Here is a 21,191-nt window from a genome sequence, read left to right as displayed (position 1 = left end):
TGTTTCCGTGCCAAAAGAGGCACTGTGGATCACTGCTTCATTTTGGTTTTTATTAATTCAAAAGCATACAATTTTGGCAAACACAAAGTTTGACACAGTTCCAAGAGACATTCTTTGGCAGGTTTTAAGTTATTTGATAGTACTTGCTCCACTGGTGGTATCTAGCACATTTTTTTATCTGGAAATCCAAGCATCTGTGCACTATGGATTAGGATGGGAACAATCTAAGCTCTTTGCTGTGGATAAGAGGGTCCGCCAAGGGTGTGTTTTGGCGCCCCTCCTCTTTTCTATTTACATTCAGGGCATAGTGGATGCACTGGAGGAGGGTGCACTTGATGCTCCTAGGATTGCGTCCAAAGATGGCCAACCCATTTTTACGCAGATGACGCAGTGATTTGTGCAACATCCCAAGAGGTTGGATACATCACTGGACATTTTTAAGGTAAAGAGCAATGAGCTTGGACTAGAGCAGAATGTTAACAAAACTAAAGTCATGGTTTTTAAACCACCCTTTGCGAAGAGTAGCCCCCTGAGAATAGTAATTGACAGTACGAAGTTGGGACAAGTCAAATACTTGAATATTTAGGGACCAGGTTTCATGAATCAGGTGGATGGTCTGAACAACTCCTGGAGGCTCAGATTAACCTGGGGAAATATATTCTTTGTTTTCCTAGCATGGTGGCGGGGCAATCTCGCTGGCTCTGGATTTGTATGAAAAACAAGCATTGCTAGCAGCCCTCTATGGTTCGGAACTTTATGGCTATGTTTAATACTGGCATCACCATCTACTATTGAGAATACATTCATGAAAAAGCTACTTTTGCTGCCAGAAAATGACCCTACTTCACTGGTTTTAATGGACGTTAATGTCTTCTCCATATCTGACCATATTGCCCTTAAACCTGTGCTGTACTGGGTTAAACTCTGGACCTCCCCAGGGTTGGCACTATATCTGGATGGTTTGAGAAATGTCTTACTATTGGAGGGGGCCAAAAGCTGCGTTTGGGTGGTCCATGTAAAGCATTTGATACACACGTTGAATGTCGGATCCTTGTGGGATAATCCCACTGATTGTAAGAAGACCTCAAAAATAGACATTAAGGTGAATACCAAGAGAAAATCAATGGAAAAGTTGGAGACTAAAAGGGCCCTACTTAAGAACGGCACAGAATCCTTGCTTAGCACCATGATGGGAAATTGTAAGGGCATTCTGGATGAAATTCAACCACCTTATGAACGGTCTTTATATGTTCGATTGAGGTTAGGGATACTACATACAGCATGGTATACTCGTTCATGGTTGTCTTCGAGGTCAGGTTTATGTCCCTTATGTAGGTGTGCAAATGAAACATGATCACATGAACGCATTATATGTTAATCTGCCCTGTTACTCTGAAACTAAGGTGTATGCATTTGAAATCACCATTGAATGACTAAAGGGTACGAAGTACACATGAAGCTATGCAGTTTTTAATATGTTCAGTTGTACGGAAAGTTGTTTTTGCATCTGCAAGGTATGCGCACCGTGCTTGGCTACTAAGGCGGAGGCTGTTGGCAAAGGATTCATTTTTATAAATATTAATGCACCAGTAATGAGGCTGTGAGCTTGCTCTCCTCAAACGGGTGGGGTAGTAGATAGAATGATATAATTTGTATGCTGCTGTGTTTTTATCTGATGATTTTGTTTTTTAACAGAATCTTTAGTGTACATAATTATTTCTATTTTATCTATTCCTATGAGTCTGTCATAATGAATGTGTGCTAAAGGTTTTAAACCGAATAAAGGAGAAATACCCTTCTTTGGAATCGGTATGGTCGGACTCTTGGAGCCCTAAAACTCTGGCAAACGGTACATTTTGGTAATTTTGGACTATGCTACCTGATATCCTGAAGACTTCTCCTTGAAGAGTAAACACAAGCAAATCCATTCTCAAGGACCTCATACTTTACTTCGCACCAGTGTGCTTCACAGCTGAAATCCTAATTGACCAGAGAAGCAGTTTTTGGTCAAAAGGAATGGGAGACTTGAAGACACTGATGAACATCAAAATTCTCCAAACCTCAATAGACTATACACAGACTGATGACTTTGTGGAACAGTTAAATCAATGTAACTTCCAACTGGGAGTTGATGCGATTACTCACAAGCACCCAAAACAAACTACTGGCTAGGTGGTGTAAGGGGGCAGAAGGAGGAGGAGGTGGCATAGTAGTTGCTATAGACTTTTATTCACCAAGAAGATAAAGAGAAAACCTAACTTTCCCCATCTCTATGAGAGGGTTCCTTACCTCAACTAAAGTACTAATGGGTCTATCAGAATATCCTTGTAAATAAAGTGTCCACCGTCATGTGTCAAAATCTATAATTCTGTCTCCTACACTTATAACTAAACCTTAAACGTATAACTAAACTAGAAGGTTGAGTCAATGTTCTTGGTCCAGGAGAATGACTCCCTTCTCATGGTCTCAATCATTCCCAGTGGTTGCAAGTTCTTAACCAGGGGGAGTGACTGCCTTCCCATGGTCCCAATACTTCCCAGACAAAGAGCTATCAATCCTGTAACACTTTGTTTCAGAAATGTTCTGCGTTTCCTTGCCCCAGGGGGAATGACTCCCTTCCCCTGAATCACAACAGTCAGTGGTTTGATCCTTGTTGCAGATTCAGCTACCAGGAGAATTACTCCCTTCTCCTGGTCTCTGGCTTTCACTGCTTCTCGTGCACAAAACCATGGGGAATGACTCCCTATCCCTGGCCTCTTGGTTAGATAGTCCTTTTTCCCGTAGATGTAGCACTACCAGGAGAACAACTCTCTTCTCCGGGTATCTTGGTCTCACAGTTACTTCACACTCAGCGGCACCCAGGGGAAATGATATTTGTTTCACACTTTTCTTTCTTTCCCAACCCTTCATGCACAAGTATGATTCCTGACCCAGGTTTCCCCAGTATAGCCCACTTGGCCTTCTGACTTGCCCAGTACTGCCACGAGGAAGAGGGTCGTTCTCGCTTGTCTTCTTTGTTCGTGGGTCCCAAACCCATATTCTTCTTTTCAGCTTGTTGGACAGATCTGGTTGCCTATCCTGACAAGTACTATCACGAAGAAGATGATTTTCAAAGTTCTCTTGACTCACTCTTAGTTCATTGGACAGACTTGGTTCACTAACCTGCAAAGTACTGTCACAAAGAAGATGATTTGTAGGGCTCTTTTGAGGATATGGGTCCCAGACCAGAGTTTCTCTATTGCTTTGTTCTGGCAGACCTGGTTCACTCGCCTGCCAGGTAGTGCCAAAAAGAAGATGACGTGTATGGATCTTCCTTTGTGGGTGCGTGTACCATACCCAAATTTCTCTCTCTGTTTTTGGCATTTTTAATATTCATTTCTCCTGCAGGGCTTCCTTCCTCAGCCCTGCTCTGAGTGTCTAGAGCCCTCCATGGCTCTGTTGCAGCCCTGTCGACCCGTGACCTGTGTAGGGTTCTTGCCAGCATCTTTTTGTCTGTCTTGGGCTCTTCTGCCTTCTGGTTCGGGCTTGTTACGTCTACTCCCGCTCTCCGGTGTGCTGCGGCGGCTCCGCAGCCTGTGGTTCCTCGCAGGATGCATGTCTTCACACACCTTGACCTCTGCTTCGCCAGCTTTCCAGTCGGTCCAACCACGGCGGACCGGATAGGGATGCATCTGCCTTCTCGTCAGCATCCTGGTCAACAGCCTCTTTTGTGCACAACAATTCCCATGCTTGCGGCTCCTCCAAGGATGTCTTGACCTTCTCCCTAGTCCATCTTCTGTTTTTAAGTTGGTGTTAGTAGTGGCCCTTAGTGGAGAACTAGAATGCTCACTCCTACTTTTGGTAGTGATCATCATAGTTCTGCACCTCCTCCTCGCCCCAGTCTTTGTGATGCAAGTCTTACTTGGGTAATGTGGGAACTTCTTCGTCTCAGTGCATTGTATGTCACTAGCCCTACACAGGTACATGGGGTGGCTGGATAGATTACTGGGGTGTACCATAGGTGTAGGTTGAGGAGGGGGTAATTAGGAGGAGGTCATATCGCGTTCTCCCAAGATGTCTGTCCCTATCTCCAGAGTGGGAGTTTCTCTCTATGAGATCCTTCCACTGCGCACTACCCCCAGGGGGACTATCGGGTAGTGGCCTCACCTCCCTGGCCACATAAAAAGGGACTCCCCCTTGGGGGAAAGTGACAACATATAGGGATATGTCACAGTGGAATGGGCCATATGTCATCACTGAAGTTGTATCTCATCTCACATACAAGGTACAACAAGCTGATTGAATAAACCCCTCTCCGTTATGTCATGTGAACTGAAGGCATGGAGGGAAAACAGCAACTCCTACAATCCATCCAAATCTCTTGATGTAACCAACTTACAAAAGCGAGTGGTGTCTCCCTCTACTAAAGCCATGTGCAGTGCTTCCCAACATGATTTTACATACTCACTTTTTTCTTGTTTAATAGGGCTTTATATTCTGCTCTAAGATGTCAGAACTTGCTCTTATCAGGGATTGCGCCAGATCGTGCACACAGAAGCATGTCTTTCTTTGCCCTGGTGCAATCCTCCTCATACCAAGCATTTACTACCACAGCGCTCTTTTTTAAAATGATCAGTTGTATATGTCAGAAACTGGATTACATTCCTACCCAGGAACTTGAATACTCCTCTACCAATCAAGGTTTATGGGGTCAACCTGCCCGCTGGCCTCTCCACAACCAGCCACCAAGAGCTTGTCTGATTGATAGGGAAAGACCCAAATGTTTTTTGAAGGAAGCCTGGACTTGTGAAGGGAGGCATCCACAAAATCCAGATGCCCCCAGGGAGGGTTAAATGTCTCAAACCCTACCGGAGGCAAGACAACAAATCATTAAAGTACCAAAAAAGATGATAGACCTTTGTGTAAAGAAGAGCTCCTACAATAAATCGTCTTACCCCAAAATCGTTGTTTCTTAAGCCCGACAATACGTGGAGATTCTGTATTGAATTAAGATGTCTCAACAAAATACCGAGGCCCAATGCCTATCCGATGGCCTCGATAGATGAAATGGTGGAGACAATAGGGAAGGCGAAATTCACCCTCACTCTGGACCTGTCTATGGGCTACTGGCAGGTGTCCCTGGACGAAGAAGCAAAACCAAAGACTGCCTTCTCAACTCCAGAGGGCCCTTTTCAGTTCACAGTGTTGCCATTTGGCCTTCACGGAGCGGCTGCTACCTAGATTAACGGACCAAGTTCTAGCCTCATGTCGGACATTTGCTGAAACAGATCCTGACATTGTGTATTGCATAATTTGGGATGGTCATTTGAAGCACTTAACTGGAGTATATGATCAACTGCGGAAAGCCCATCTCAACGCCAACTCGGCCAAATGTCACCTGGCCCAATCATTTATAAAGTACCTCTGGTTCGAAGTCGGAAATGGCCAAGTGCTACCACAATGAGTCAAAGTAGAGGCCATACAAAAAGCACCAAGACCAGTCACAAAAGAGGTCTGTCTTTCTCAGCCTTGTGGGCAACTATTGGTGATTAATTGTAAATGTATCAGAGAAAGCCGGACCCTTACCAAACAAACTTTTCAAGAGCCACTTGTGAAGGAATCATGAAGCAAGACACAGACAACAGATTCAAAACAAACACTTTTATTAACTTAAATGTCAGGATGGGAAAAGGCCTAACTTGCCCTATGGTAAGGTGGGATTTCCCTACCTACATAACACAAAGGAAAGTTTGAGTCAAAGAGTTCAACTGAAGAATCTGGCTATGTCCAAAAACCTATACTTGCCCTCACAATTAATATATACAATGTGGAGGGAGCAAAGTTCTGAGCCTCTTACAGCTCGCAGCTTCCTTTCAGCTCCCTTCCCAAAGTATTAAACATTTCCGGAAAAAGTCTCAAAATGACTTCTCTTGGATTCAGAATAATGCAGTTTTAACCAGTACTCGGGGTTCCCTTCCCCAAGTTCCAAGTAACACAGTTGCAAGCACAAAAATAACTCGAGACTTCAGTCTCAAGTCAATAAAGGGTTCAAGTCTCAGGGTTCCCTTCGCCAAGAGAATTTCAGCAGCACAAAAATATCCTTTGTCTCTTTCAAGTTCTTTGTCACTCTTCTGCCCTCTTTTTATGGTTGGTTTTTCATGTACAAATTGTAGCTGTGTTGGAATAAACTTCAGAGTCTTATTTAATTCTGCTTTAAATGTAATTTTCTGTTATACGCAGTTTTCACGTCATTCATTTTAGAATACAGCATTCACTGGCGTCACTTGGATTTCAAGTTTCATTTAGAATTCATCTGATGGTTTTGCTCTGCTCTTTTCTAATGTTTTAACTCAGTTCGGCATTCCGTTTTCATTCAGTTTGGTATTCAGTAGGTCTCGGTTACGCTCAGATCACACTTTCCATTCAACCGTGTTGTAGGTTTTCATTTAGTTCGATGTTCAATAGACACGGGTTGTGCTCAAAACACACTTTCCGTTCAACCCGCTGTGTAATATTTCTTTAATTTACTTCAAATGAAATGTCCACCATTCAGAGACTTTCGAGAATGTGTTTCCTCAAACATGCAACCACTCCAATACAAAATATGCCTTGAACAAACAATTTCAAAAGTTCGTGCACTGGGTTTCTTAATGCTAGAAACTCACTGGCCACGTTCACAGGCTTCCCAGCAGCGTGGCTCATACAGCCTTCTGTTCTTCATGTCAGGGGTCCAACTCCTGCCCCTCAGGAGCTCCTGTGGTGCCCTTCTGACACAGGGGAACAAGCATCTCGACCACAAGGAAAAGGGACAGCCTCTCCACATGGCTCCCTTCACAATGTTCAGTCTGCTACACAGACCCCTAGCTCCCACGGTACACTTCCATAGGCCGCCTCTCTCTGCAGACTTCAGCGTTTCAGCGTGGTTTCCAATTAAAATTCCCTGCTGCTTCTCCTGCTTTACCAGAGTGGTAAAATAGTTTAGTCTTCATTGCTCTTAGTTGCCTCTCCTTCGTCCCAGTCACTGTCAATTGTCATCCATGGGAAAACAAGGGGAACTGGCTTATGACAGCCCAGGAAGGGTTGGGTTGTTTGTCAGTAGGGAAAGGGGAATACTGTGTCTCTCCAAAGGACTCCCCACCCCCAGCACCAAAGGACCCGCCACCCAGGTGATCCTCCCTTGCTTCTCCACCCCCAGGGTAAGGATCCAATATCAATGGCCTTTCCCCGGCCACCTGCACAGAGGATCCAAGGGATTTACGAGGGAAAATACCCTCAGGTTTCTCACACACCCTAGCATCATCTGATGGGACTTCGCGGCCCAAGAAGCCTTCCACCACCTAAAGAATGCTATCTGCCAACGCCCTGTTCTAATTAGGCAACAAGGGCCAGGCATAAAATAAGCAGTGTCGCATAGCAATTTTCTACGTCAATCTATAGGTTTGCTAATAAAGTTGACACTTGCGTAGCAAAACTAGCTATTTAAGTTACCCTGTTCAATGAAAACACAGTTCACCCTGTATTCCTCGCTCGCCCGCAGTGGTCCGTCCACCGTCTTTTCTCTGTTCACTGCAAGTTCAAAGGGACTAATGGAGAGAGTACAGCAGTACTCCTCTCCTCCACTCTACGTGCCAAACGCCTGTGTGGGAGTGCTAGACAAGACTGCATTTCTTTTTCAAATAATTGCAAACCAGAAGTAATCTGGATGTTACTTTTATTAAACTAACTATATTCTGCCAGGCAAAGACCAGTATGTGTTAACCTTTTTTTTTTAAAGACAGTCCTGAAATTCCATTCCTAAAAATGTAAGTTGTTATATAATGCATAATTATAGTATTGCTATTGTAAAAAATACTGCATAGTCTGCATGCTTTACAGTAAGCATTAGGTTAGTGTACCTTAATCTCATAGTGTCAACTAGATTTAATTTTGTTGGGGAAGATGCATCACATTGACGAGCTGACACTTTTGAAAATGTACATGATCACACAGCCAAATGCTTTGATGGCAAAACCAGTTCTGTTACTTGCTGGTTGCATACATCGGTGCAACTGGTTGTCAACCCATGAGCTGATCGCATACTCCTTGCCATTCTATCGTATCACCTTGTTGCTTTATTGCAGCTACCGAGAGTGAGATGGCAGCAAACTACAATATTCCACATTCGTTTCCCAGTTCTCTGTCTGCTACACCTTCCACTCTGCTTAGACTGTTACCTTCTTTCCTCTTGCATAATGAATGCACAATGCTAACTACAGGTTTACACAAAGAAGTGATCAATAGTTCCATCCTGTCTGTACATCTACAGATCTAAAGCAATACCATACACTATGGGTAGCCTCCAGATTTCGCTTTGCTCTGATTATGATTGCATTATATATTAAAACCCACGGGAGAGAACTGACCAAAATCAAAGCCTTTTTATCATATTTATTTGTGTCCATTCATGCAGGTAACATTTCACAGACACTCATACAGGGTTTGCAAAATCTACTCGCCCACTTGCATAGTCGAGTAGATTTTATAAAGGGCGAGTACCATTTGCAGGGGATGTTTAAAACATTCTGTTCGCAATACATGTCAAATAAATGTTTCACTGTGAATGACTGACCTCTCGGTGGCACCAGTGTGCCAAACAATGTGAGTTTGTGGTGACAAGTGCCATTTCACAGAAAGGGCATTTACATTGTTTGCCATTCGTTGACATAGGTCAAGTGCAAGTTACTCGATCTTCAGGTCCAGCGGAATGTATAGGAATTTGGAAGGCATAGTTCATCTTACTAATGTATTACTTCAGTGGTACTCAAAAATACTGCATTAATACTGATTTTATGTCTTGGGTACAAATACCTTCTGGTGATATTACAAATATTCGTACAACACTGCAAAACAAATGGGTTGGTTTGCTAATCAAGAAGATTTTAATTAACAAACTCTGCTAATCAATTTTTAAAAACTAATTTATGCCTTGAAAAGTAATATGGACCTACCTGGGTTTAAGCTAGATAGTTACAGCCAATATTTGATAAGAGCCACAGGGAATGAGACCAAATGGAGACCCAGGTCCAAGTGCCACACATAGAAAATTACACCAAGAGGGGTTTGGCCTTGATCTAACTGCACTCAAAAAGAAAACCCCAATAAATTAATATGCTGTGTAAAGTGCTAAGTGCACCAGAAAAATCAATTCAAAGTCATCCAACCACAGCAAAAATCTCTTGTTGATAATTAAGAAGAGAAAACGTTAATCTAATAATGTAGCCATTGATATTCTCTGAACATAGCTTTAATGGTAAGACACATTACATCTTAAAGATGTTTGTTTCTTTTGATTCTCATGGCTTGATCAATATATGTCCTGTAGGGCTGCAGTAACCCCACACTTTCCCTTATGAACTATGAAATTATTTTTAAGCGTATGGTGTCTAACTGGAAGTGTTACGTGTCTATTCACAGAGGTTTGATGTGTATCTTCTGTGTTATTGTTTGAACCTTTTCTGCACGATTATTCAGGTGACTGGTTTCTCTGTTGATTTAGATCAGGGTTCCGATTTCCGGTGTTGCTGTTCTGGGTGTTGCCATTTACAATTCACATATGGTGGGATGAGAAGGCATTTGTAATGAACTTTAGCTTGCGATTGCATTTGATGTTACAAGGTCTAATTGATGCTTATTTTGTGTTTCTTTTATTCCCTTTTTGTTTTTGTGGTTATTTGTCTATCTGCTCTGTGCCATATGTTAATTGCTTTGTAGGTTTTGTTTGGTCACATGTGACATGCAGCATATCTGTGCGATTTATGTGTGCACATGTAATGTGCCATCATCCCTGAAGACGCCCATTGGTCAAAACTGGTGTCGCCTGTTTTTCTTTCTTAACAATTAAATCTGTTGGAGTGTTTTGAAAATTATCTGTTTCTCTTGTTAATTCTATGGCAAGACGGAGGCAAGCATTATGCTTTTCTTTCTTTATTGTCACCAATACAGCATTTCAAAATTTTAAACATTTAAACCAACATATTTTTCTGTTTGGGGTAGCAAAAAGAAAACACTTCCAGTTTAAAGGTTTAACTCCAGCCCAAGAGGCTCCAAACTGCCTAAAAGTGCAAATCCCATTTGCCTCTCCTTTCCTGGTAGTCCTGGGGCTGTACTCTTTCCACCTATCCGGTGCCAGCTTCCTGTATAAGAGTCCCCAACCCTGGGTCCTTTCCTTTCTTTTTGCTGCCATATGTCAGTTAAGTGATTCTCTCTTATTTTCATTCAGGTCATTCAGTACTGAGTAGTTTCATATATTGATGCAGCGCGCGCGTTTAAGATATAATACTTATATTAACGCTGCGCGCACATACTCCAGGAGTTTTCCATACTACTGAGTGCGGCGAACGCCGCTTCGAATTATCTGTGTTTGTGTGCGACCGCGGCTTTGCCGCGGCCGCACACTTGTAACTCCGTTTCAGTCAGGCGTGGAGACGGGGCCGGAGCCGCGAGCGCAATCACTGGCGTGAGACAGCCAGCCCTGCTCCACAGCATGTCACTCGCTCGAGAGGCGCGCTTTAGGACCCGGGGGAGCAGAGGTTTTACTAAACTTCCTGTCATCCCCCGGGCCCTTCAGTCAATTTGCGCTGCTTTCTCTAGAGAGAGTAGAGATGCAAGACGTGTTGCAGGAAGTGTGTGCCCAGAAAAAAAAAAATCATACGTAACGAAGGAGTCACGAACGCAGAGACTGCTTGGTCAGCTGCTTAAGCAGAGAGCTTACAATATCACAAACAGCAGCTGAACCTCGTGTCTGTGGAAGGCCTCCAGCTAGTGAATACAGCTACTACATACTGTGAGCCAGTCAGCCGACACAAGACAGATAGCTTTGCTAACACAAGGGAAATTGTTCAATATGGAGAGGATCACTCCACAACTCTGGAGTATAACGAGAAAGAGTGGGGGGGGGAACCCTCCCAGCAAGAGACCGAGCTTTCGCTCAGTTTCAAAAAGGTGTTGGGAGATTCGCTGTCCCAAGCAGTCGCACAGGGCGTCCAGCCAATTGAGCACAGACTGGACATGCTGGAAGCATGGATGCTAGAGAAAGACCAAAGATCCTCCAGGAAGTAGCGGGTGCTTAGTCCAGGTGAAGGCCCTTCAGCTGGACACTGCCAAGAAGGGATTGAGCAGGGGCATACAGCTCGGAAGAGCAGAGACTCTTTGACCCCCCCGAGCAAGGAAAGGAAGGTCGACCTGGACCCCAAAAGGCAGAGGACCTAGTCGCAAGACTTAAGAAGGCCTTCCTGGCGTAGACAGCAGATCGCCAGTCCAGACCCTCTGCCCCAGGGGTGAATAATTCAGGGGACATGGATGAGGGCTACTCGCCTGACAATGAGGGAGGGGAGGAGGAGGACCTCCCGGGGCACCCTGCACCAGACACACCGACCCTCGATGAGGAGGAGGATATGAACGACATGTTTAACCCAGAAGCCATCGGGCATCCGAAGTCTGCAGAATGGGTGCCTTCACCCAGGGTGGCGCTCTACATGCTGCAGCACATAAGAAAGCCCCTGGAAAAAGAAGTACGCTCGTGCATGAGAGCAGAATGCCCCCGTCCAGAGCTCCCCGTTAAGTTGTCGGAGACCCCCGACCTTGACCCGAAAATGGTCACCTTTGTGACAAAGTTCTCCAGGGACATCCAGAAGGGCATGGACAGGGCATGGAGAGGATGCCAGGACAAGGTTCTCGACCTGGCTGGTCCATTAGCAAAGATCATGGACCTGGCAGAGAAGGCCAAAGATACCGGGACCCCGATAGACCCCACCGCCTTAGCCAAATGGGCGCAGCGCGCAGTTTGCTTGTTGGGGAATGCCAACTGTGCCCTCTCATCAGAGAGGAGGAGAGGCGTACTCTTAAAAATCGACTCTAAATTGAGTGACCTCTAGTCATATGAAGCAGGCCAACGAGCCAAGGGACTGCTTTTCGGCGAGGCATTAACCAAGGAAATGGCCCAGTTCGTAGGAACCTACTCCGTCCTCGAGAAAGCACAAAGTTCAATACGGAGGGTCTTCCCAGGGCATGTTTTTGCCTTGCCTTTGATCGCAGACCCCAAGGTCATCGATCACAGTAATGGGAAGGGAGGCAGCAAGATGCCTTCTTCCCTTCCAGGGCAAGATTCCCGAGAGGTCACAGGCAGAGAGGAGCCTCTATCGGTGAGTACATCCGACATGCATGTGGGGGGGCAGGACCCTCCAGTTTTTTGAGCGCATGGTATACTTTATCCAGCGATGCATGGGTGCGACACGCAGTAGCTGGGCTTCGCATCGATTTCCTAGGCGACCCCATTCAAGGGCGGGAACCGCAGCCAATTCACATGCCGATGCTAGTAGCGGCGCTGCTCCAGAGGGAGTTAGTGAAGCTACCTACAGCAGAAGAACGCAATAGAGCGCAAGACGGAAGTAGAACCAGGTTTTATCAGCAACATGTTTCTTGTGCACAGGAAAGAGAAGGTCAGACCCGTCATCAATCTAAAAAGCCTGAACGAATGGCTGAAGTACAACCATTTGAATATGGGGGGATCCATCTTCTCAGAGACTTTCTGCGCACGGGGGAGTAGCTAGCGCGCCTGGACCTCAAAGACGCATATCTGACAATACCGATCGCGGAAGTGCATCGCAGATTTCTGCGTTTCTGCTGGAACAGGGAAGTGTGGCGCTTCAAGTGCCTACCATTCGGTCTCGCCTCAGCGCCTTGACCAAGCTGATGCGACCAGTGGCCGCAGCCATAAGGGAGAGAGGGATTCTGATCATAATATACCTAGACGATATCCTGGTACTAGGAGCAGACAGAGCCTCCCTAGCCAACGACGTGCGTTGGGTTTTCTCCCTCCTATCCTCACTGGGATTTCTGGTGAATCTAGACAAGTCACAGTTGCAGCCGGTCCAGAGGGTTGAATTTCTGGGATTTACGATAGACACCGTAAGGGCGATTCTAGAGCTCCCGAGTCACAAGGTGAGAGTGATCAAGAAGGAGCTCAGAGCGGTTCTAGCAAAGAAAGTCACTTCTCTTCGGAATCTAGCCAGGATAATGGGGCTGCTAGCAGCTTCCATCCAGGCCATTTTACAGGCCCGCTCCATTACAGGGCGCTGCAGCGACTCAAAATCAAGCACCTGTAAGGGGGGCTGGGATCCCACCAGCAAGTAACACTAGACAATGAAGCAACAACAGAACTGCACTGGTGGCTGCAGAATATGGAAGCCTGGAACAGCCGAGCCATCTTCGGCGACGTTCCGGACTTGATAATAGAGTCCGACGCGAGCAGGACAGGATTGGGTGCCAGATGCAAGCAAGCAGAGACAGGGGGAAAATGGTCCGAGGACGAATTACGGCTCCACATAAACTGTCTCGAATTACTGGCAGGCTCCTTTGCAGTGCAAGCCTTTGCCAAAGGCAGAGCCAAATGCTGCATGTTGTTGAAGATGGACAACATCTCAGCGGTACGCTATATCAACAAGCTCAGCGGTACCAAGTAGAGGATGCTGGCAGAGCTAGCAAAGGATTTCTGCCACTATTGCCTTCAACATCAAATAGCGGTAGCAGCGGAGTATCTTCCAGGAGCACAGAACGACGTTGCAGACTGGAACTCGCGGTATCTAGCAGATTCCAGCGGTTGGAAGCTACTTCCCCAGGTATTTCAGAGCTTGCAAGAAGTGTGGGGACCCCTATATACAGATCTATTTGCATCCAGACTGAACGCAGACGCGCAGGTATTTCAGCTGGAGGATAGACCCGGGAGAAGCGGGCACAGATGCATTCCTCCAGTCTTGGGCGGGAGCAGTGCATTACGCGTTCTCGCCATTCATTATGATCAAGAGGGTTCTAGTAAACGCTCGCAGCGAGCAGGCAGAGTTAGTGTTAGTGGTCCCATTCTGGAAGTCCCAGCCCTGGTTTCCAGTAGCGATGGAACTTTCCTCGGATTTTCCGTGGATAGTCCCGCATCACCCGGACCTCCTCCTCAGCCCGACCGACAAGGCTCACCCGCTAGTGGAGGCGGGCACCGCGCGCCTTGATAGCTTGCAGAATTTCAGGAAGATATGGGAACTGCCGGGCATGTCGCAGCTCGCTGCGGACTGTATCAGGGACTCCTGGGCGCTTTCCGCCATTAGGAGCTCTAGTTCAGCATGGGATTCTTGGGCGCGATGGTGCGCAGACCAGCAATTGGATCCCGTTTCAGCACCTGTAGTGCACATACTTAATTTTCTAGCAGCCAGTTTCCAAGAAGGTTGCGCATATAGAACTTTAGGAGTGTATAGATCTGCTTTGTCCGCAGGTCATGACAAGGTAGAGGGTAATCCGGTGGGAGAGCATCCAGCAGTTCACAGGTTGCTGACAGGGATCAAATTAAGAAGGCCACCGGAACCCAAGTACGCAAGCCTATGGGACGCCCGCCAAGTCCTGCAATTTTTTATGGAATGGCCAGAAAACGGGTGCCTCTCTCGGTCGCAGCTCTCGGGCAAAGTGGCAATGTTGCTTTGTTTGACAGCATGTCGAAGGGTTTTAGATGTGAAAGCCCTAGAGATAGACAGGAAAATATTCTTCCCGGAGGGGGTAGCATTTACCATTGTGCAGAGGGCTAAAACCGATACTATAGTAATTTCTTACCCATACTTTCCAGACAACAAGAAACTGTGTAGCGCGATGCATCAAGGACCATGAAGCAGCGACATTGCTTATTAGGCCGCCAGGGGTCACCCAGCTGCTGATTGCGCGTAGGAAGCCCTATCATGCGATAGCCACAGCGACTATAGCCAGGTGGGCTATAGTCGCCACTGGCAGGCATAGATTTAACCTTATTTGGCGCACATTCTGTGAGGGACGCGATGGCTTCTAGAGTGTTTTCAGCAGGAGTGTCTTTGCAAGATATAATGAAAGCAGCCGATTGGTTCTCAGAATCCACGTTTAAAACGTTCTATTTTAAACCAGTGTCAGACATGACTAATAAGGTGGTGGCAAGCTTTGAACAAGCATAATGCTCGCCTCTGTCTTGCCATAGAATGAAGATTGCCAGTGCTTTCTGCTGGTCAGTCTTGATTCTATAAAGACAAGGAGGCGAGCATTATATCCCACCCAGCTGAATGAGATCAAGAGGAATATTGCAGTATTGTGTTTTACAGGTGTCTTCTACTTTGTGACGAGGATCCGCATTCCCACCCTCATGATGTATTTATTTCTCTCCTAGGAGATGAACAGAAGCCTGCTTGAATAAGTCAGCGGCGGCGTGCCATTTTGAAACAAGTTGTCCCGTTGCACCATAAGGGCCGCAAGTCAAGAGATCAGAGTTATCTCCCTGTGGAGCTCAGGAACTTGGATCGTTATAAGTTGACATTGGATTGTGATGCAGTCAAAGAAAGAGGAAAGAGCCCAGGGTTGGTGCCTCTTATACAGGAAGCTGGCACCGTATAGGTGGAAAGAGTACAGCCCCAGGACTACCAGGAAGGGAGAGGCTGATGGGATTTGCAGTTTTAGGCAGTTTGGAGCTTCTTGGACTGGAGTTAAACCTTTAAACTGGAAGTGTTTTCTTTTTGCTACCCAAAACAGAAAAATATGTTGGTTTAAATGTTTAAAATGTTGACATTCTGTATTGGTGGCAATAAAGAAAGAAAAGCATAGGCGATCTTCATTATCAACAATTCAAGAATGAGATGATCTTGCAAACTTCATTGCAATCATAGAAATTATTGCTGCTGACATTTCTGGTGCACTTAGCACAGCAAATGAATTTATTAGCGTTTTCTTTTTGGGCGCAGGTAGATCAAGGCCAAACCCCTCTTCCTGTTCTAATTAGGTCCGATTTTAACAAATTCATCTTGCAAACAAAGGCTTCCTTCATTTGTCTCGTTCTGAATTATCTGTAACCAGCTGCACTCTCCCCCTGTAGCCGGCCACCCTGCGGCCACAACACTGTATCACCAAGCCTGTCTGCAGGTGCGTTCCTCCCTTTGCCACCCAGGGCTCCTAGTACATGCCCTCAGGCCCACCGAGGGCACATTCTCCACTTGCCCGCCCTCCCAGCTACTATGCTCCTCACTCGCTGGTATTCCTTCTATCTCTTCTTTTCAGGGACATTCCGACCCCCTACAGCCCTCTCCAACTGTTTACACTGATCACCCCGACCAGCCGGTGCTTCACTTAGTGCAACGCAGCACCCAGCCTTCGACTGCTCCTCAGCTTCATTCCACAATGTACATATTTTATACTATGTCCTTCCGTTTACAGTTATCTCTTTCCTTCACATACATGAGCACCGACATCCAACTCACCTAGCCGGCCTGCTCACTGAGCCCAGGTGTGTTCACAACACCAGCTGTCGAATTCAAAACGACGCGTCCTTTTGCGTCGTTGTCTCCCTGGAGACCAGACTGCTGCACCCATGTGCATGCACGAGGGACAGACGGGCACTCCACCCGCATGCGCACTTCATATTGCTCGCACAGCTCCTTCTCCTCTGAACGTGAGCACCGCTTCTGTGCGAATTCGCTGCACGCCAACAGATCCATGCCTTTAGGTGAGTTCCACCCCACATAGGGCACCAGCCTCCCATTCTGGGCTCCACCTCACAGCCCGGACCATTCAATGACAGGCTGTTGCGGTCTCTTCATTTCCCTTTTTTGGTTTTTTGTCTCTCCTCCCTACCCCGCTCAGCAGCTTCGATCTTCTGACCGCCTAGATCTTTCAGGTACCCCCCTCTTTTTGTTACTTTTACATCATGTCAGCAACTAATAGGCTCCCCAGCCAACTGTGTCTTAATCCACCACATATGTCTTTTTCAGGTCGCTCCTCAGTGATTACCCAGCGTCCCTCAGCCAGCGGGCAACCATCCTTTTACCATGAGCACTGCTACTATCAGCTCATACACCTAAAAACCTCCGAACGCAAGGTCAGTGCTTGGGTACGGAGGGCTTTCCCCAGCTTGTAGCCTCTCACGGGCATTTTTAACATTAGCATACATGGTCCATGTTCTGGAACATCCAACAATAGCTTATATATTGTATTTTAATCATAGGGAGACCTGCTTTTCCTGGCCCCATAAGAAGGCTGCCACCCTTTCACAGCCGAAACGTCCCACGTCATTGTGTCTTGAACCTACATCATAGAGACCAATGACCTACATCATCCTTACCACCTTCAGTGTTGACGTCGCCTCTTAGCAGACCCTATTTTTAGGTTTCTTGAAGTAAAACATTGCATTGTACGAAGTACTGGTTGTAAAAGTGTGGATAAATATGAAGTCATATTTTGTAACACAACACACAGGCAACACAACAGAGTAACAATATAGTATTGTGGAGATAACACACTATACTTATCTTACGAATGTGTTTGATTTTGAAATGTTGGCAGAGTGCCTATAAAAAGTCACTTTTGATTTCTGTACGACTTTAAGTATAACAGGCAGCATTTTGTGGCTTTTGTGTTAAACATTTGTGTCCTTGCTTTACAAAACTCAGCAAGCAGGTGACTATGTTTACTGCTTATTGTCTATATGTAAGTCTTTCAGCTAGCAAAATTTAATTATCCATGCTGTAATATGTGACCTAAATAAATAAAGGTCTCAATAACTGGTTTTCCAGTTCTTCCAGAATGTGGATTTGTATGTTTCCCTCCTATGATGCATACTTATGAAGATGTATTTTACTTAATATGGAGATGTGTTATAATTGTTTCTACAGCAAACCATTGTAGTTTAAATGTTTGAGGTCAGGACCACCCCCCTGTACTAAAAATCGTTCTGAATTACCGCAGGCACAGGAGAGGTTGAGAAGCCTATATTGTTCATCAGCAGGAAGCTCTTTCCCCGTGGAAGAAACAACCCTGTGGACGAGTTGGAATGTCCAGGAAAGTCTGGGTTGTTTGCGTGAGGTCAGAAGAGTAGAACGTGGCAGACCAAGAGACCAGAAGGTGGACTGCAGTGTGGTGGCATTTTAGGGAGAAATGAGGTGGACCATATTAAGTTTGAGATACTGCATAACAGGGCGGCGGTTTGAACTGATCACAGCTCATGCCCCATTGGTCTGGATGGGAAGCAATAAAGACATCAAACTCTGCATCCTGTGGTGGTTCTTTGCTCTACCCAGTCTCTCAGCTGGATCTGGGCAGTCTGCCTCTTGCGCAGCAGTCCTCGATGTGGGCAAAGCGGACCCTGCTCCTTGTATGCGGTCCGGTTTCCCCACGGGGGAACTACGGTGCACAGGTCACCAATGAATATTAGGACCGCTCCACGCTGCCGATCTCCCACAGAACAGCTGGCATCGGCTCTGCGTTGTGGGGATGCAGGGAGAGGAAGTCTCTCGATTTTCGGCGCAATGTACTGTAGTTGGCTCCTCCCCCGTTGCAGCCTCAGGAGCCTCGCTCTCTGCCCCGACAGGGTGCCTCACTTCTCGGATGTCGCCGGCGGCCAGCGCTTTCCATTTCAGCCAGTGTTTCTTGGGATGCAAGTTTCCCTGCCCTTTTACTTCAAGGGTAGCCCAAAGTGGGACAGTGTCTGCTCCAAGACCTTAGATACGTATATTTCTTGTTCCGGTTAGGAAAGGCGGCACCAATGAAGATCAATATGTGTTCAGGATGTGGCCCAGGACGGAGCTTCACAGTCAGGCAACCATTTCTCAGCTGCACAACAGCACGCCCCTCTGAAGACAGTTTTTTTAATTGACCTATCCAATGGGCCAATGCTGCTGAATGTCCTTTTGCCACAATTGGTGGGGCAGCATCTTCTAGGTTATCTGTATAGCACAGGAACAATGACAAGATATCCTGAGACATTACTTATTTGAAAGAAAAGATGCCGTTCAATCGTATGCAATCAAGTTTATTTAGCAAAAATGAAAATATTTTGTAATAAAACATAACGGCAATATGACTGCTTTAAGTTGAGCAGGTCAGAGTCACTTGTCGTTGTCTTCTATCTGTCCTTGATGTATCAACAGTCACGTTTGCAGCATAGGCAGTTGTTTCCTTGCAGCACTTTCCAAAAATAGTCAGTATATGAACAGTGGTGTTAAGGCAGTAAACTCGGATTGCTGAAAAGTTTGTAATTTTTCAGTGACTGCAACCTCGTCTTAGTTGGATAGGGTCCAACAATGCAAGGGCCTAACCAAGTATGGGTCTTATGGAGAGACAAGATGAATAGCAAGTTCACATCAGGCTATAGGGCAAGATTCAATCAGAGAAAGGGCAATGTTACTGGACATAGCGCCCAAACAAAAATGCGTCGAATTGAATATCACGTGGTGAGATCAGGTTAACAACATTTGCATCAGATTGATAAGGGGAGTTCAACCAGAGGCTAAAGTTAGAAACAAATGCATTGATTAAAAAAATGTGCCTGGACGTGCAAGACAACAATAGCAATGCAGGGTCTTAAAACCCCCCGTTACTTACTGTTAATTGTGACATTAAACATAAGCAGTTCAAAAGAAACTCTTGCATACAGCAATTAATCAATTTAAACAGGTTTTCAAAATCACATCATTAGCACCCTGCAGGTGGCTATTCTGTATGGTATAAGGCAGCATTCCGAGGTGCATGGGCAGCCAGCGCCCCCTTCCCTATAGCACCCTGGTGCTAATGGTTTAAAAAAATAAGACACTTACCTTTCTTGAGTGGCCGGTGTTATATTTGATACCCCATCCCTTTCCGGTATCCCCCGGTCTTCGGCTGTGTCCGGAGACGCACCTTCTCATTGCTGATTGGCTGCATTAAACCTGAGCACCACCCCCGTGAGCCTGAGCACCCGCCCCTGTTCCAAGCTGTCGCAGACTAAAGCAGCGGAGCCCCGAGCTGCTGCTTCTGTTGAAGTAATAGATAAACACAGTATATTCAGAGAGAAAGCTTTGTATTAAAATACGAAGCTGCAAAGATTTCTCGCAATAATAAACAGTATTTTATCTATACCCACAACGGAACGCAGCTCGACATTTCATAAACTGTAATTTGTCATTAAAATACGAGGCTTTGACCGAGGAAGCCATTAATGACACGTTACAGTTTATAAAATGTCGAGCTGCGCTCTGTTGTGCAGTAGGAGTAGGAGCCGAATATGGCATGTGTCATATGCCAGTGACAAGTGCCACGCGCTGTGGCATGTGCCACATGTCACATTCGGCTCCTACCCCTTCTCTGCTCACAGGCATATGCGGTGTACCGGTTCCCCTCCGATATCCAGACTAAATTTAGTAATATTTATAAAATACATACTTTCAATACCGAACAGGTACACATTACTTTAACGACGATTCTGTCATGGCACATGTTAGCATTACGTTAAAACACGCAAATGAAATAATATGATGCTGACGCCACTGCCGATGCTTTTGCTACTGGTAGACTACATTTTCAAAATGTCATCCGCGTTTACAGGTCACCGTGGGCGGTGTTCTGTAATATTTGGTATCCCATACCGATCCGGTATCCCCTGTCTCGGCTGTCTTCGTAGATTGCAGACCAAAGTAGGAGAGTTCCAAGCCTCGGTATGGGGTATCAAATGTTGCACAACACCGTCATAACGCACGCGTTCCATATTTTCCAGTCGGGAGTATTCAGCATTGCCAGAGAGCCTCGGGGGACAACCACGGTGATACTCCGCTACTTTCCCCTCAAATGCAGTGCACGCAATTCCAGGTTGTCTCATTCGTGCCCACAAACTACCCACCCCTGCCCCAATCTATTTTTTTTAGAAACATTACTAGTGGCATCTCGCATTTTAACACAAAAAAACGGCAGAATCATTACAAATGCAGGGAACTCATCTATTAGAGATCTGTCCAGGCACTCTGGGGCAAAATACATGCACATCAACTAATTTGCATATGGATTGCATCAACAGACATTACTTCACAGAAAGCACATCACAAGGAGCATCATCAGTCTTTCATACTTGGAGGCAGAATACAAGTGACTTTAGAATACGTTGTCATAAGTAAGCCAAGTGGCAAATAATTCTATGGTGCAAAATACCTAAATTGCAATGTTATATATGGAGCAAGTCAGGCTTTTTAAAAAAAATAACACCATCATATATTAACACATAAGCTTTGAAGTGAATCACTTACAGAGCTGCAGATAAGACATAGTCTGATTTCATGATCTGCCCAGGATCACACACTTTGGTTAATAGTGAAACCGGGATGGAGACATTTTAAGCAACTGAGCACATCTTCACAGTTTTAGTTTGTTTAGATATTTATTAC

At 45.7% G+C, this 21,191-nt stretch overlaps 1 protein-coding gene across 1 annotated transcript in view; it reads right to left on the bottom strand.

Moving 5' to 3' along the window:
- MTIF3 (mitochondrial translational initiation factor 3) overlaps positions 1-20,321 on the bottom strand; it is a 116,338-nt gene extending 96,017 nt beyond the window's left edge. The window contains exons 1-2 of the mRNA XM_069639057.1: positions 20,200-20,321; positions 19,596-19,791 (exon numbers count right to left, since the gene is read on the bottom strand). The gene's annotated coding sequence lies outside the window, so the exon portion shown is untranslated. The remainder of the gene's footprint in view (positions 1-19,595; positions 19,792-20,199) is intronic.
- Positions 20,322-21,191: the final 870 nt, after the last annotated feature.

Source organism: Ambystoma mexicanum, chromosome 7q, assembly GCF_040938575.1.
Source record: "Ambystoma mexicanum isolate Mex_15411 chromosome 7q, UKY_AmexF1_1, whole genome shotgun sequence".
Taxonomy (NCBI): Eukaryota; Metazoa; Chordata; class Amphibia; order Caudata; family Ambystomatidae; genus Ambystoma; species Ambystoma mexicanum.
The sequence above is the reverse complement of the archived record's forward strand: the minus strand, read 5'-3'. Positions and strand labels throughout refer to the sequence as shown.